This window comes from Neomonachus schauinslandi, chromosome 4 (assembly GCF_002201575.2).
Source record: "Neomonachus schauinslandi chromosome 4, ASM220157v2, whole genome shotgun sequence".
NCBI classification, from domain to species: Eukaryota; Metazoa; Chordata; class Mammalia; order Carnivora; family Phocidae; genus Neomonachus; species Neomonachus schauinslandi.
This window is the reverse complement of record NC_058406.1, coordinates 108,176,319-108,194,563: the sequence shown is the minus strand read 5'-3', so window position 1 is coordinate 108,194,563 and position 18,245 is coordinate 108,176,319.

Below are 18,245 nucleotides of genomic sequence, written 5' to 3'. Positions count from 1 at the left end.
CTATAAAGTCCCTTGTATGATATCTTTGTCACCAAGCACTCCAATCTTCCAGAACCTCTTATATTCCTATTTCATATTTCTTCTTCTTGAAGAAATTCCTTCTTATAGAATATGTCTGTTGACAATCAATTCTCTCAAATTTTGCTTGAGAGTGTTTTTCTGAAAAACTGTCTCTTGTAATTCTTATCTTTGTCCTCTGTAAATAATAATTACGCTGGTAATGCCCACCCCTCAGCTTCCCTTCAAGATTTTCTTTTGGTCTTCAATTTGCAGAGGTTTAAATATAAACATGGCCTGGGGCAGTGTTTGTTTTGTACTTATTATTCCCCTTGTTGTTTTCTGAGCTTCTGTGGTTTGGTGCCTACCATTAATTTGCATTTTCTGAGCCATTTCTTTCATTGTCATTTATTTCTTATGCTTTATTCTCTCCCTTTTCTTCAGCCAGGAATCTAATTTGTTAAACTGTTGATATTTTCCCATAGCTCTTGGGTTCTCTGTTGATTTTTTTTCACTTCTTTTTACCTTTGCATTTTATTTTGTAAAATTTCTATTAACCTGTTTCCAAGTTCACTGTTAGTTTCCTCAACTGTGTAGAGTCCTCTGATAAGCTTTCAAAGGCACTCTTTATTTCTGTTTCTGTGTTTTTTAAAAAAAATCTGACATTTCCATTTATATAATTTTTATAATTTCCTTATATCTGCTGAAATGATTTATATTTGCTCTTACATACTATCTACTTTTTCCATTGGAGACTTTGGCATATTAATATTATTTTCAGTCCCCTTTCTGTTAGTTTCACTATCTGTGTGTTACTTGATTTTGATTCTGAAAATTTTTTTGTCTTCAGAATCTGTTTTTTCTTGCCTTTTGATATGCCTCATTAGTTTTGGTTGAAAACCATATGTGTTATATAAGACAGTAAATACTGAAATATGTTTATGTTTAAAAATGAGTATGACTTTCCTTCTGTTAGGACTTTAGTGTGGGGATTTGTGTTGATATAGTCAGTAGTTGGACTGAGTTTGAGGTTTGTTATTTAGTTACCCTCAGTGTACTCAGATAGCTCATTTGATATCTTGTGTTTATGGAGTGAGTTAATTTGCTCAATATTTGCTCCTGCTTGTTTTTGAGACTATTCACTAGGTTGTGGATTTTTCACACTGCTCCCCAGGGAGAATCTGTCCTTAGTAAACAATAGAACATTCTCAGCTGCTATGTTTTTTCCTGTACTCATTAGTGTGGTGGTTAGGGATTAAGCCTGTATCTTTTGAAATTTATTTAAAATGTCTAGACCAATATTCCTACTGGCTTACATGGCATTCAGCAGCATGTCCACCAAATATGTTGAGTTGTATTTCCCCCTGCAGGCACCAAAGTCTCTCCAGATTACCTGTTATTTATTTGCTCTGCAACCTAATCTTTGGGCAAATCATAAATTTGAATTTAGTCCAGCTTTTTTTTTCCTATTGTAAGAGTGGGAACTATATTCTTACTAGGTTCTTATATCTCTGATATAAAACTTGAAGTCCACCAAGACATCTATTTTTATTATGTCAAATATTGAGCATGCTTTCTTTGCCCAAAGATGTGTCTCCTTTAATTTTATTGGTCTTGGTCAATGATATTGATATGCATTCAGTCATTTAGTCTGGAAGCCTAAAGTTACATTTGATTACTTTCTGTCTATATCTTTCAACCCTACATTCAAAATATTGGTAATCCCGGATAATTCATTTATAGAAAATATATTTCTACCTTCTATTTCCAGTTTTAAAAGTTATATTTATATGATGTCATTTCCAAATTTTTGTAGGGTCCACTATTCCTTCCAGTAGTATCTCCGTATAGCAATTTGTTATCCATCAAGCTACTAGTGAAGCTTTTCAAAACCAAATTTTGGTTACATTGCATTCATACTCGGTGTTTCTCAGGGATTTTTTTAAACCTAATTATAACATCTAATGTATCTAACATAGCATGCAAAGCCATAGTAGACACTGATTGGAGTGGCTTATTAGTGTCCAGAGACTCACCCATGAACTAAATCTGTGCACTCTGATCTTTTCCTTCTGATAGTTGATGATCCAGATATCTGACCATCCTGGACCAATAACAGTCTCTCTAGTGGAGATCAGGAAATACCAATGGAGAAAGAATGAAATTCTGGGAATTATGTCATCTTAATATAGAATGACACTTTTTCAGAGTAAAAGGGAACACTATTATTACTTTAGGATGAAATTATAAACTGACCAAATTGAGACAGTCTCAAGCAAATCTTACTGTGTAGTTGAGAGAGGTCCACAAATCCATGCTACCATTGCAAAACCTCTCTTACTCTGTCCTTTGGAATGTTTGTATGTTCAGTCCCTCTGCAGTTTTCTAGACTCAAATGTGCTTTTAATGTGTTAAGTCTAATTTTTGTTTTTATGTTTGTTCTTGTTTTTTCTTCAGCTAGCCAAGTCATTCAGTTTTATTCCATGTTTGAGATTCTTGTTTTGCTAATATGATGATACCTTGGTCCTCTGTTAGATCTGGAAATAAGCCTTAGTATTACTAGTTCCTCCTCATAAAGACCAGAGATTTTCCTATACCAAACTCATGGTTGATACCCTGCTGTTTATGAAATCATCTCTCACATAGATTGCATTCATGATCATAATCCTTTGTAGGGTTCTAGGAAATTTTTGAAGATTATTCTACTTGCTTATTGATGAATTTTTGTCTGGCATGATTTATCAGTCAGAGTCCCAACAGGACACAAAAGACACCCTAGGCTGGGATTTAAAGAAAATTTAGTGGAGTTATTATTAGAGTAGGAAAATCTTATGGAATTAACATGTTATCTATGGACAAACTACAGCATGAATTTATTATATCCCTGGGCTTGAAGGGCAAGGGGAAGGAATGGTGTTATTGGTGCCTTATGAGAGCTGGAGCTGTGCTGGTAGAGCAACTTGAAAAGAGGATCCACAACATGATGGATTAGCAACAAAATAGTTTCCTCTTCTCCTGCTTCCCTGTCTTCTCCTCATCTTTCCCCTTGCTAGAACTCAGGGGATCATGGAAGTATGTGATGCAGTATGTCATAATCATGTCTCCAGGGCACAGAAGGTATGAAAGTTAGACAAAATATATGATGATAAGGCAAATGGAAAATAACTACATACCTAGAAGTTACTGTTGCTTAACCTTGTAAGTCATGGGTTTTACTACAGTCAACATTAAAAGTAGGTCCAATTTTCTTTAAAATATCCACATTACAGAGATTGGGATTGGTTCTAAGCATTGTATCCCTTTTGTCTATCTTGCCTATCCTATCCTCGTAGTTAACTGGAGAATTGAATACAAACAATGGATATGGTCCTGTGATCCTCCAGCAAATTTCAGCAACCTGGAGATTCCAGAAGAGATGGTATGCTAAGAGTACATAATATCAAGGCAGAGGGAAAATAAAGAATGTGTTTGTAAAAGTTATAGGGGTGTATAGGTAAAGGAAGGCCCCAAATAGATTTTAAGAATGGGAAGGGGGTAAGTACCTGGAGGTCTTGATATTAGTGAAGAGTAGTTTCAGTGAAGATTGAGGAATTGATTGGGGTTGAAAGAAAAAGTTATAGTGAGAGACATCACAAAGTTCGATCTCTTGGAAATCAAGTAATTCAAGTAACAGTTTCATAAATCTCTATAAAGCTTAGCTTACTCATTCTTTAAATGGGCATAGTATTATATACTTCTATTTCATAAACTTCATAGAGTAGCCCTGTGATTTAAACAAATATGATAATATTATAGATAGATATAAATTGAGTGATAAAGAGTGAAGGCTCTGGAGTTAGAATGCCTTGCATCAAAATGTCTATCACTTTTCTTGTCATATGATCTCAAGAAAACTCACATAAGCTTTAAGCTTTATATGCCTAAGTTTTGTCATTTTGTTGGAAAATGGAGAAAATAATATTAAATAACTGTAAAATGCATAAAACACAGAAAATTACCTGGTTGAGAGCAAATGCCAAATAACTATTCTTTATTATTTTGGCATCAGGAAGAAAATAAATAAAAAAAGATTAATTCACTTCTGTCTGTGAAGGAGTAAATGTTTTGATTTGCCATCTCACAAAAGTAGAAAATTAGACAAATTATATAAAATTACTGTTTTTGGATAATTGGGACCACATGCAGTACACAACTGTGCTTGCAAAGAGAAAGGAATTAATTATTGTAAAGACAGATTTAAATCTAGATACAATTTACAAACTAAGATTTAAGAAGGGGAAATCTGAACAAACCCCAGTATTCTTTCTAAGTTAAGGGATAATGACATTCTGGGGGATCCCAAGGTGTCAATATTTTGTGGGATAAAATACCAGAGAGAAGAAAGTTCCACAGAGAAATCTCCAGAACCTGCATGGAATCACCTTAAGCCTCTGGCTGAACATAAATCTGCAAATGTGTAAGTGAAACTACAAATCTTGGGAGATAAAATCTATCAAGAAAAGACCAATTTTAAGGATCTATCAGATGAACAATTTTGAATTCATAAAGGGCTGGAAATTTTTGAATCCTCATGAACCAGAGTGGAGAAACCTCACTGAATACATAAACATTTAGTAGATGTATCAGAAGGCTCACATAATAGTAATGCTTAGCCAAGCCTACAGACTATTTTAGATTTGCCCTAAAGAAAGCTTAATAGCTATTCTGAAAAACATGTAGCTGGTATACAAGTGACTTAACTGCAGGCCAGAGTTAGTTCAACACTTTGTAAACATGCTCACAGAAAGAACTCAATGAAGAGAGGACTCAAACAAAGTGTCCCACATCCAATAAAAAATTACTAAACATGCCAAGAAGCAGGAAATATAAACCAGAAATAGGAGAAAGGTCAGTTAATAGAAATAAAAAATAAATAACTAAATAAAGGGCAGGGCGCCTGGGTGGCTCAGTTGGTTAAGCGACTGCCTTCGGCTCAGGTCATGATCCTGGAGTCCCAGGATCGAGTCCCGCATCAGGCTCCCTGCTCGGCAGGGAGTCTGCTTCTCCCTCTGACCCTCTTCCCTCTCCTGCTCTCTCTCTCTCATTCTCTCTCTCAAATAAATAAATAAAATCTTTAAAATAAATAAATAAATAAATAAAGGGCAAATACACTGGAATTAGGAGATAAGAATTTTATATTATTATAGTATAAATATTTTTAAATGCTCAAAACTTTAAAGGAAAACATAAACATAATTAGAAGAGAAAACTGAAGATGTAGGAAAGAAGTGAGTGAAAGTTCTGGAAATAAAAATATAATATTTGAAGTAAAATTTTTCCCTTGAAAGAATTATTAACAGATTAAATACTGCAAAGGAAAAAATTAGTGAACTTAAAATGAACAGGAACTCAAGGACATAAGGGACAAGAAGGAGAGTTCGAGGCGGCGCAACTGGAGTGCCAGGAAAGGGGAGGTAGTGGTGAAAAAACACATGGAGATAATATGGTAGAATATTTTTCAAATATGATGAAATTATGAAATAATAGCTCAGCAAAATTCAAAAAGCAACAAAGAAAAAAACCACGAAGAAAAACATTAAATCACACCATAATTAATTTTCTGAAAACCAGTAATCTGGAGGGGAAAAAAAGGGATAAAAGGAGAAGAAAGATATCCATTATATAAAGAAGGACAAATGTAAGAATTTTTATAAAGTTCTCCTCAAAAATAACAGAATCCAGGTGACAATGGAAAGACACCTTTAAAATGGTAAAGGAAAGGAAAACTATCCATTTAGATTTATAACATGTAAAAAATATCTGAGACTATAAAAAGTAAAACATTTTCAGACAAGCAAAAGCTGGGAGAATTAGCCTCCAGGAGACCAGCACTACAGGAAGATTTGGAAATCTTAAATTTATAAGTAAATATAAGATTTTTTTTCCTTATTTTTAAATTTTAAAGTGATTTGTAAATGTCTAAAAGAAAATAAATGAATTGTGGATTTTATATCATAAGAAAAGTAAAATTTATAATCACAGTAGCACAGAGAACAAGGGTGGGAATTTGAAATATAGGTTTAAAAGTTAAGAATTAAAACTTTCTTGTGCCACCAATTACATCATAAGATCATAAAATATTAGATGAAACTAAACTGTGAGAAGTTAACATGCCTGTTGTAAAAACTAGAGTTACCATAGAAAACATACAAAAAATGAGTACAGTTGAAACTCTAGTAGTGAATATGGAACTTCTTATTCCAAAGAAGAATGAAGTAGCAAAGTGCGCACATGGCATATAAAACACAAATGTCAAAATGGTTGAAATGAACGTCATAATAGCAATAATTATTTTGAGTGTAGACAGTCTAAATGCAGAGGGAAAAGGCAAGACTGTCAGAATGGATAAAAGTATTCTACAAAAACCTTCATTTTACATAGCAGGACATAGATAAGTTAAAAAATAGAATAGGAAAAGGTGTCTATGTAAAAACGAATAATAAGAAGGCTAAAGCCACTGCCCTACTGCTATCAGACAAAGTAGACTTTAGGGCAAATACATTTTCACGCATAAAGTGAGTATTTTGTAATGATAAATAGGCATGTGACTAATAACAGAGTTTCAAAATACATTAAGAAAAACAAATTGAATTACAAAGAGAAATGGACAAACCAAATATTGTGGGTAGAGATTTAAATAATCCTCTCTCTGTATAAAATAGGACAAGTGGAAAGAAAATCCATAAAGGTATAAAAAATTTGAACTACACTGATCAAACCAAACCAAAACAAACAACAACAAAAACAAACCTAATTGACATTTATAGAAAGCCCTATTCAACAACAGCATAATAAAGATTATTTTGAAGTGCACATGGAACTTTCACTAAACATAAATGATATGCTAAGACACAAACAGATGTCAGTCATTTTAAAAGGGTTGAAATCATAGAAGGTATATTCTTTGACATCAATGGAGTTAAAATAGAAACCAATATCAGAAAAGCATCGGGGCGCCTGGGTGGCTCAGTTGGTTAAGCGACTGCCTTCGGCTCAGGTCATGATCCTGGAGTCCCGGGATCAAGTCCCGCATCGGGCTCCCTGCTCGGCAGGGGTTCTGCTTCTCCCTCTGACCCTCTTCCCTCTCGTGCTCTCTGTCTCTCATTCTCTCTCTCTCAAATAAATAAATAAAATCTTTAAAAAAAAAAAAAAAGAAAAGCATCTGGAAAGTTTTCAAATATTTGGAAATTAAAAATTTCACTTCTAAATCACTTAACACTTGAAGAGCAAATCATAAGAAAGATTAGAAAATATTGTGAATTGAATGAAAATAAATACATAGTGTATCAAAATTTATAAGAGGCAGCTAAAGCTGTGCTTGAGGGAGACAGATAGTTTTAAAGACTTGTATTAGTAAAGAAGAAAGTGCTAAAATAAATGATCTAATCTTTTTTCTTAAGTACTAGATAAAAAAGAATACATTAGTGGTGCCTGGGTGGCTCAGTTGGTTAAGCTTCTGCCTTTGGCTCAGGTCATGATCCCAGGGTCCTGGGATCAAGCCCTGCTTCTCCCTTTCCCTCTGCTGCTTCCCCTGCTTGTGCTCTCTCACTGTCTCTTTGTCAAATAAATAAATAAAATCTTTAAAAAAATCTTAAGAAAAAGTATACATTAAATCAATAGTAAGATAATAAAAACAAAAATGGAAATTAATAAAATAGAAAAAGTAAAATAAAATCATGAAACACAAACCCATCTAGTACTCTAAAAATTATAAAACACAGCTGAAGTAAAAATACCTAAATAAATGGAGAGATATACTTTGTTTATGACATAAAAGACTTAATATTGTTAAGATGTCATTTTTTCCCAATGAGATCTATGTTTGAATTCAATTCCAATTAAAAAAAAAAATGGGGGGGGACGCCTGGGTGGCTCAGTCGGTTAAGCGTCTGCCTTCGGCTCGGGTCATGATCCCAGGGTCCTGGGATCGAGTCCCGCATCGGGCTCCCTGCTCTGCGGGGAGCCTGCTTCTCCCTCTCCCTCTGTCTCTGTCTCTCATGAATAAATAAATAAAATCTTTTAAAAAAAAAAATGGGGGGAGTTGTTTTTTTTTTTTTTCCCAGAATAGACAAGCTTATTCAAAATTTGTATGGAAAGGCAATGGACCCAGAATAGCCAAAGTGATTCAGAAAAGGTCAAAATGAAAAGATATTACTTAATTTCAAGGTTTACAACAAAAGTAACAGTTATCAAAGCATAGTATCATTGACAAAAGAATTGATATATAAATATATGCATATTTGCAAATTAGTTTTTTCTTATAGTGCCAAGGAAATTCCATATAGAAGGGGTAATCTCTTTAAAAAGTGATATCGAAACCACTAGATATCCATATTAGAAAATAAAAATTAAAAAAAACTTGAAACTTACCTCACTCCACATATAATTGTATGTATCATGGACCTAAATGTAATAGCTCAAATGATAAACTTCAGGTAGAGCAGTTTGCTAGTTTCTTTGTTTGCTTATATGTTTGCTTTTTTTTTTAACTGTGGTGTAGGCGAAGTCCCTTACATAAAACAAAAATAGATGAACCATCAAGACAATGAATTAATATATTTGGGTTATTCTAAATTAAAAGCTTGTCCTCTTCAAAATATACCACTAAGAAAATGAAAAGTGAACCACTGACAAAAGTATCTATTTGCAAAGCATATAGCTAACAAAAGACTTTATATAGAATATACAAATCCACCTGCAATTCAATAATAATAGAGAAATTAACATTTTAAAAGGAAAAAATTTGAAAAGACTTTTCAGAAAATAATGCTTTCCTGAGTCAGGGTTAAGATAGTGACTTTCATATATTGACTTGAAGAATGAAGAGAAGCATTGACAAATTGTTTCCCACTCTCCTTTCTGAATCCCAGTTAGGACTTACACCCTCCTTTGTGCCATGGGCAAATTTGATAAGCATGCAATTAGCTTCCTGAAATCCTCTGGAAGATTAACCCGTTGGATAGAGCTAAAGACAGAGTCCGGGCACTTGCTTCATCTTTTATCTATCCAAATAATAATGGTTAAAATATTTCAACCATTTATACAGTTTCACAAAACATTAAGTATATGAATATTTTGAGACTTACGAGAAACCATTTTGAAATACAATACACCATCCATGTCATTCTAATTTATTGGCCTAATAAGGATGATCTAAAAATGATCATATAAGATCAGTCTACTGTGAACCCTTATGGATAATTGTTTGTTTGCTTGTCCTAATACCCAGAATGGCACATTTAGCCTAATTTAAATATATAGGATACAAACAAAAAAGCATGTAACTTTCTTGTCCTATTGCTCACAGAGTATCCTTTTACTAATCTGTCACAGATTTGGCCTGGGACCTATGTTGTGGCTTCTAGAATAGTTGTTAGAGTTTACCTTATGTAGAGGCAACATTTATTTATCTCAGTCTCCTTGTCCCTCTCTTGTTCTCAATCACTCTTCAAAGTGTTTACAGAGCAACTGGACCACCATCTATCTACAGGAAGTCCTGGAACTTTGAACCAACAGGAATTCTGGACTAAGGGACAAACTCAATAAGAAAAGCAAGGTTCTTGACTCCTGTCTCTCTCATTCTGCATCTCGAATTCCCCCTCAATGGGGTTATCCTACTGTATTCAGGCTAAAAACCAACAACAAAAGTAACACATAACTCTCAATCAGTAAACCTCTACATTTTTTGTTCTACTCTCTATGTGTATAATTTCAATATCCTCAGACCTCAAAGCTGTCTGTGTTGCTCTATCTTGTATATCCTCGTTTGTATCCACAGTCTTCCATTACTCTTTATAAATATTTGTAAAACAGTTTTCTCCCTGATTTCCCAAACAGTACATTTCACATAATTGAAGCATATAGGATTAAAAAACAAAGAACATGAGCCTCAGATGATCTAATAATGTTCATGTATCCATTGTATATGCGAATATCTACATGTAAAATATATTTTATATATTTTTAAGAATAGATATATTTTTATATATGTACAGAGAATATATACTTCCAAATTTTTTTGACTTAATAAAGACTAAAGCATGTTAACTTACATTTTTTAAACTCAGTATGCAATAAATGTCACATTTCAGTGTTCTTGGACATAAAGTGCTCTTACTTTTTTAAGATGTGCATACACACATATACACACACATTGAAAATTATGACTCAGATTTCACACTTTAATGATTAAATAAATACCTTTGAAAAGATGATGTTTTGTCTGGTTGCAAATCTTTTAACTGAGGGCTCTTGTGGTCAATAATGGACCTGAGTGGTGTCATGGCCATCTGGAAAAAAGAGGGAAACATATTGTTACAACAAACTGGTGGGTGTCTTGTAAGATTTCACTACCAGTCAAACTGGGATTCCCCCATGAATTGTAAAAGCTGGGACAGGCATAAGCCATAAAGACGTATGTTTTAATCAGAGTTCTACAGAAAAACAGAACCAACAGGGTACCTATCCATCATCTATCTCTGAATCTCTGTTCTCTGTATCTAACTATCTATGGAGAGATGGTGAGAGAAAGATTGAGAGAGAAAGAAAGAGAGACATTTTGAGGGATGGAATTGTGGATACTGGCCAGTCCAAAATCTGTCCAGCTTGCTGGCCAACTAGAGAAGAGTTGCAGTCTGAGTCCTGAAGCAGTCTGCTGGCAGAATTCCTTCTTGCTTGGGGAATGTCAGTATTTGATCTTTTCAGGTCTTTAACTGATTAGATGAGGCTCACCCACACCGTGGAGGGTAATCTGTTTTACTCAAAGTCCAGTGATTTAAATGTCTATCTCATCCAAAAAAATAATAATAAATAATGCCATCATAGAAACATTTAGAATAATATTTGACCAAATATTTGGGCATTGTGGCCCAGTCATTTTGACACATATAATTAATCATCACAACATGAATTCAGCTGCCAAAAATTGTATGCAAAATGAAAGCTTAATTTTAAAAGAGTGAACTGGATGAGTGGCCCGGGTAAATAACAACTGGGCCATGTGACACACCAAAACTGATAAATCTCCTTAGCTGCTTGGCCATGGGTTTGGTGTGACAACTGGTATGTGGTAGATGGTTCCACCTACAGAAACCAAGCTGATGATGGTGTTGGCTAGCATTATAAGGAAAAGAAGCTCTTCAAGATTGTACAACATGCTGCTGGTGGAAAAACTAGGTATAATCTAGATAACAGGCAGCATGACCTCTCACATCCATAATTATTACTCCTAGTCTCTGGGTAGGTTGAAGCTGTTTTCAACAATTTTGGATGTTGAAGACATTTCTTCTGGATGCTTCTGTTTCTGTATTCATCTTAAAGGGAAAAAAATCAAAATAAGCATATTTTATATTAGACTATTGCTAAAATAAAGAAAAGTACACACTTAGACAAAGACACACAGAGGTCTACACAAGCATCACTGTTGAAAATAGAAAAAGAGATTGACTGTCATAATTCTGGAAAATTTTCTCTAACTTTGTTGTCTAAGGGGCATAAATTCACAGATATAATTGGTAACAAATGAGGTAATCAGCATCTTAAGCAAGAAAGAAGAGGTTGGGAAATAAAGAAAATGTAAAGCTCAACTGCATTGATGTTACTAGCTGGTGATTCTAAATTTGTAAAAAAATTTTGCCACCTGGCCTCCCTTCTTCCCCCAACCATGACATCCATGACAGTACATGCTGAAGCAATCTGAGTCTGTTACTGATGGGGGGAGCAGAAGGCTGGGCTGAAGACAAAGCATAAAGTGACACCCTGCAACCTCCCCCCACTCCTGGGTGGGACATGTGTGACATTCTTCTAGGAATCTCCCAACTATCTCAATGTTAATATCTTACTAGAGGTGAAAAACAACCTTAAGTTGACAATGGCAAGGCCTCCAGTATCTTGTAGGTCCTCTTTAACATATGAAAGTTCTTTTGAAATCTCCCTTTTTTCCTTATCTCCCCCAACCTCATAGTATATAATCAGCCACCCCTCACAATCCTGGCGCAGCAGCTCTTCCTGCCCATGGGTCCTGTCCCATGCTTTAATAAACCACCATTTTTCACCAAAGACATCTCAAGAATTCTTTCTTGGTCATTGGGTCCAGACTCCATCCCACTGAACCTCACCTATATTCCAAAACTACATTACCACCACTTTCTAGTTCCCTTTGAGTATTCAAGTATACATAAATATAGTCAGAGACTGAAGGATATAGAAAGAATATGTGAGAGACAAAGTATATTCATTCTCTATTGCTGCATAACAAATCACCACAAACTCAGTATTTTAAAACAGCACAAATGTATTATTTCACAGTTTCCATAGGTCAGCAGTCTGGGCATGGCTTAGCTAAAGCTCTTTTCAGAAATCAAGTTGTTAGCTGGAGCTGTGATCTCATTTGAGGTTTGAGGTCTTCTTCAAACCTCACTGGTTGTTGGCAGAATTCATTTCCTTGCAGGTGTATGAGTGATATCCTTGTTTTCATGCTATGGCAATCCAGGAAGCCCACCATGTCCTAGAGATTGCCCCAGATCCCTCTCACATGGCCCCTTCCCTCATGACATGGCTGAGTCTTCTAAGACATAGGGAAGGTCTCTTTTGCTTCAAGTCCCTCCAACCTCTTTTAAAGGCTCATCTGATTAGGTTAGACCTATCCAGGATAATCTCCTTTTATATTAACTCAAAGTTAACTGATTAGGGACCTTAATTACATCGCAAGATCCCTTCTGCCAAATAACATCACATAACCATAAAAGTGCTATTCCATATACTTACACATGATGGCAGGAAATTAAAAGGGCTTGTACACTTTAACACAATTATCATGGGAACATCTTAGAATTCTGCCTACGACATCAGGGATGGAGGAATTCTGGAACTCTGGGAATGGAATATGCAGAGGCACTAGTGTACTAATACGATATTTTGGGAAGAGGTGGCAACAGCAACCTGCCTGGATTTTCCAGGACAGATATCATCTTCCTTGTGTCATAGAACCTGGCAGTGAGGGCAAAAAATTGGTCTTAAATCCATTAATGTGCTGAAGATGAAAGCCTATGGTACACCAGGGGCAGTTAATCTCCACCCAGATACCAATTTGAGAAGGTAAAGCTACCAAAATTAATTGTGAACTTTTTAGTGATTTATTCACTTCTGTGTTTGTTCTTTTGGAATGTGTTTATTGTGTTTGATTATTGGTTCATTTTATGACAAATGACTTCATACACTTAATGTTTTGGAGTGGGGGAGGAGCAAGATGGCAGAGTAGTAGAAGACCTAAATTTCGTCTGGTCCCAGGAATTCAGCTGGATAGGGATCAGACCATTCTGAACACCTATGAACTCAACAAGAGATCAAAGAAAAGAATAGCAGCAACACTCTGAACAGAAAAGCAACCACTTTCTGGAAGGTAGGCCATGAGAAGAAGTGAATCTGAGGCGATATTTGGGAAGACAGACAGCGGGGGAGGGAGCCTCTGTCAGCCGCTACTGGCAAGTGATAGAACAGTGGGGCACAAAATCGGAACTTTTAGAAGACAGCTCTGCTGAGGGACGTCACTCCAGTGGCTAAGTGGGGGGTGGAACCCTCATGAGGACAGTGTGGTCTCAGGACCCTTGGGGTCACAGAAAGACTGGGGGTGCTGAGTGCAGCAGAGTTCCCAGGTATTGGAGCGGGGAAGCTGGCTGCAAAGATAGAGCCAAGGAGTGGGGTCTCAGCTCGGGGTTGCCATAAACCATTATCCCTGGCACAGTCAGGCCACTGCTCTTCCAGCAGAGACCCAACAAGTGGCAGATCCAGGGAGACTCCCTTTACTCCCCCGGGAGGAGAGGCACAGGAGTGCATTGCAGGAATCTGCTAGGTTTGGAGACTCCACACAGGGTCGTGTGCCAGAGATAGAAATGCTGGTTCACAGGCTGGGTGAGCATGGAATGTGGCTGGAAACCAGGGAGATGGGAGTGATTGACTCCTTTTCTCTGGGGACTCACTGAGGAGTTGGGGTCCCAAGTTCTCAGCTCCTCCAGGGCAGAGATTGGGAGGCCGCCATTTTCACTCTCATCCTCCAAAGCTGTACAGAAAGCTTGCAGGGAACAAAAGCTCCCGAGAGCAGACCCGAGCAGATTACTTAGCCTAGCCCTGGCAAGAGCAGGCAATCCCGCCTCCGGCAAAGACATTTGGGAACCATGGCAACAGGCCCATCCCCCAGAAGATCAGCAAGAACAGCCAGCCAAGACCAAGTTTAATGATCAATGAGAACGACAGAACTCCAGTGCTAGGGGAATACTGCACATAATATTCATGGCTTTTTCCCCATGATTCTTTAATCTTTCAAAGTTATTTTTTTTTTACTTTCTTTTTTTGTGTGTGAATTTTTCTTTTTCCCTTTTTCAACCAACATCTTATCAATCCCTTTTTTAAAAAAATCTTTTTTATTTTTCATTTTTAGAGTCATATTCTATCCCTTCATAGTAGTTAACCTTATTTTTGGTATCTATATATATGTTGTTCTCTCTTTAAAATTTTGGGATACAGTTTCTTCTAACAGACCAAAATATACCCTAAATATCTAGTGTATGGCTTTGTTCTAGTCTCCTGCCTGATCACATTCTCTCCCTTTTTATTTTTTTTTAAATCCTCTTCTATCTTTTTCCAACCAACTTCTTATCTTATCAATTCCATTTATAAAATCTTTTATAATTTTCATCTTTACAGTCATATTCCATCCCTTCATCATATTTACCCTTATTTTTGTAAATATATAAGTTTTTCTTCCTTTAAAATTTTGGGAGGCACTTTCTTCTAACAGACCAAAATATGCCCAAAATCTAGAGTGTGGCACTGATCTATGCACCAGCCTGATCATATTTGATCATATTCTGTTTATTTGTTTGTTTGTTTGTTTGTTTTTATCTTTTCCTTTTTCTTTTTTTTCTCTTTTTTCTTTCTTTCCCCTGGTCTCAGGGCTCTTTTGAATTGTATAGTATATATTTTTCAAGGGTTGTTGTTACCTTGTTAGCATTTTGTTCTCTCATTCATCTATTCTCTTCTGGACAAAATGACAAGATGGAAAAACTCACCTCAAAAAAAAGAACAAGAGGCAATACTGACTGCCAGGGACGTAATCAAAAAGGACATTTGTAAGATGTTGGAACTAGAGTTCAGAATGATGATTTTAAAGATAAAAGAACAGCAAATAAAGCTTAAACCCAGCAGGAGAAGAAAATAATAAAGATCAGAGGAGAAATCAATGAAATAGAAACCAAAAGAACAGTGGAACAGATCAACGAAACTAGGAGCTGGTTCTTTGAAAGAATTAACAAGCTTGATAAACCCCTGGCCAGACTTATCAAAAGAAAAGAGAAAGGACCCAAATAAATAAAATCATGAATGAAAGAGGAGAGATCACAACCAACACCAAAGAAATACAAACAATTATAAGAACATATTATGAGCAACTCTATGCCAGCAAATCAGATAATCTGGAAGAAATGGATGCATTCCTAGAAATGTATCAACTACCAAAACTGAACCAGGATGAAATAGAAAACCTGAACAGACCTATAACCACTAAGGAAATTGAAGCAGTCATCAAAAATCTCCCAACAAACAAAAGCCCAGGGCCAGATGGCTTCCCAGGGGAATTCTACCAAACATTTCAGGAATAATTAATACCTATTCTTCTGAAACTGTTCCAAAAAATAGAAATGGAAGGAAAACTTCAAAACTTGTTTTATGAGGCCACCATTACCTAGATACCAATACCAGACAAAGACCCCATCAAAAAGGAGAATTACAGACCAATATCCCTGATGAACATGGATGCAAAAATTCTCACCAAAATACTAGCCAATAGGATCCAACATTACATTAAAAAGATTATTCACCATGACCAAGTGGTGTTTATCCCTGGCCTAGAAGGTTGGTTCAACATCTGCAAATTAATCAATGTGATAAAATACATTAATAAAAGAAAGAACAAGAACCATATGATGCTTTCAATAGATACAGAAAAAGCATTTGATGAAGTACAGCATCCTTTCTTGATCAAAACTCTTCGAGTATAGGGATAAAGGGTACATACCTCAGTATCATAAAAGCCATCTATGAAAAACCCACAGCAAATATCATTCTCAATGGGGAAAACCTGAGAACTTTCCCCCTAAGGTCAGGAACGCGGCAGGGATGTCCACTATCACCACTGCTATTCAACATAGTATTGGAAGTCCTAGCCACAGCAATCAGACAACAAAAAGAAATAAAAGGCATCCAAATCAGCGAAGAAGAAGTCAAACTTTCACTCTTTGCAGATGATATGATACTTTATGTGGAAAACCCTGAAGACTCCACCCAAAAACTGCTAGAACTCATACAGGAATTCAGTAAAGTGGCAGGATATAAAATCAATGCACAGAAATCAGTGGCATTCCTATACACCAACAACAAGACAGAAGAAAGAGAAATTAGGGCGTTGATCCCATTTATAATTGTACCCAAAACCATAAGATACCTAGGAATCTAAGAAATATAACCAAAGAGGCAAAGAATCTGTACTCAGAAAAGTATAAAATACTCATGAAAGAAATTGAGGAAGACACAAAGAAATGGAAAAACGTTCCATGCTCATGGATTGGAAGAACAAATATTGTGAAGATGTCCATGCTACCTAGAGCAATCTATACATTCAATGCAATCCCCATCAAAATACCATCCACTTTTTTTTAAAGAAATGGGACAAATAATCCTAAAATTTGTATGGAACCAGAAAAGACCCCGCATAGCCAGAGGAATGTTGAAAAAGAAAAGCAAAGCTGGTGGCATCACAATTCCGGACTTCAAGCTCTATTACAAAGCTGTCATCATCAAGACAGTATGGTACTGGCACAAAAACAGACACATAGATCAATGGAACAGAATAGAGAGTCCAGAAATGGACCTTCAACCCTATGGTCAACTAATCAACTAAAGCAGGAAAGAATGTCCAATGGAAAAAAAACAGTGTCTTCAACAAATGGTGTTGGGAAAATTGGACAGCCACATGCAGAAGAATGAGACTGGACTATTTCCTTACCCCACACACAAAAATAGACTCTAAATGGTTGAAAGACCTCAATGTGAGACAGGAATCCATCAAAATCCTAAAGGAGAACACAGGCAGCAACCTCTTTGACCTCAGCTGCAGCAACTTCTTCCTAGAAACATCACTTCCCCAAAGGCAAGGAAAGCAAGGGGAAAAATGAACTATTGGGACTTCATCAAGATAAAAAGCTTTTGCACAGCAAAGAAAACAGTCAACAAAACCAAAAGACAACCAACAGAAAGGGAGAAGATATTTGCAAATGACATATCAGATAAAGGGCTAGTATCCAAAATCTATAAAGAATTTATCAAACTCAAACACCAAAAGAACAAATGATCCAATCAAGAAATGGGCAGAAGACATGAACAGGCAGTTTTCCAAAGAAGACATCGAAATGTCCAACACACACATGAAAAAGTGCTCCACATCGCTCGGCATCAGGGAAATCCAAATCAAAACCTCAATGAGATACCACCTCACACCAGTCAGAATGGCTAAAATTAACAAGTCAGGAAATGATAGATATGGCGGGGATGTGGAGAAAGGGGAACCCTCCTACACTGTTGGTGGGAATGCAAGCTGGTACAGCCACCCTGGAAAACAGTATGGAGGTTCCTCAGAAAGTTGAAAATAGAGCTACCATACAACCCAGAAATTGCCCTACTGGGTATTTAGCCCAAAGATACAAATGTAGGGATCCGAAGGGGTACGTGCACCCCAATGTTTATAGCAGCAATGTCCACAATAGCCAGACTATGGAAAGAACCAAGATACCCATCAACAGATGAATGGATAAAGAAGATGTGGTATATATATATATATATATATATATATATATATACACACACACACACACACACACATACACAATGGAATATTATGCAGCTATCAAAAAAACACAAAATCTTGCCATTTACAACAACGTGGATAGAACTAGAGGGTTTTATGCTAAGCCAAATAACTCAATCAGAGAAAGACATGTATCATATGACCTCACTGATATGAGGAATTCTTAATCTCAGGAAACAAACTGAGGGGTGCTGGAGTGGTGGGGGGTGGGAGGGATGGGGTGGCTGGGTGACACTGGGGAGGGTATGTGCTATGGTGAGCGCTGTGAATTGTGTAAGACTGTTGAATCACAGAC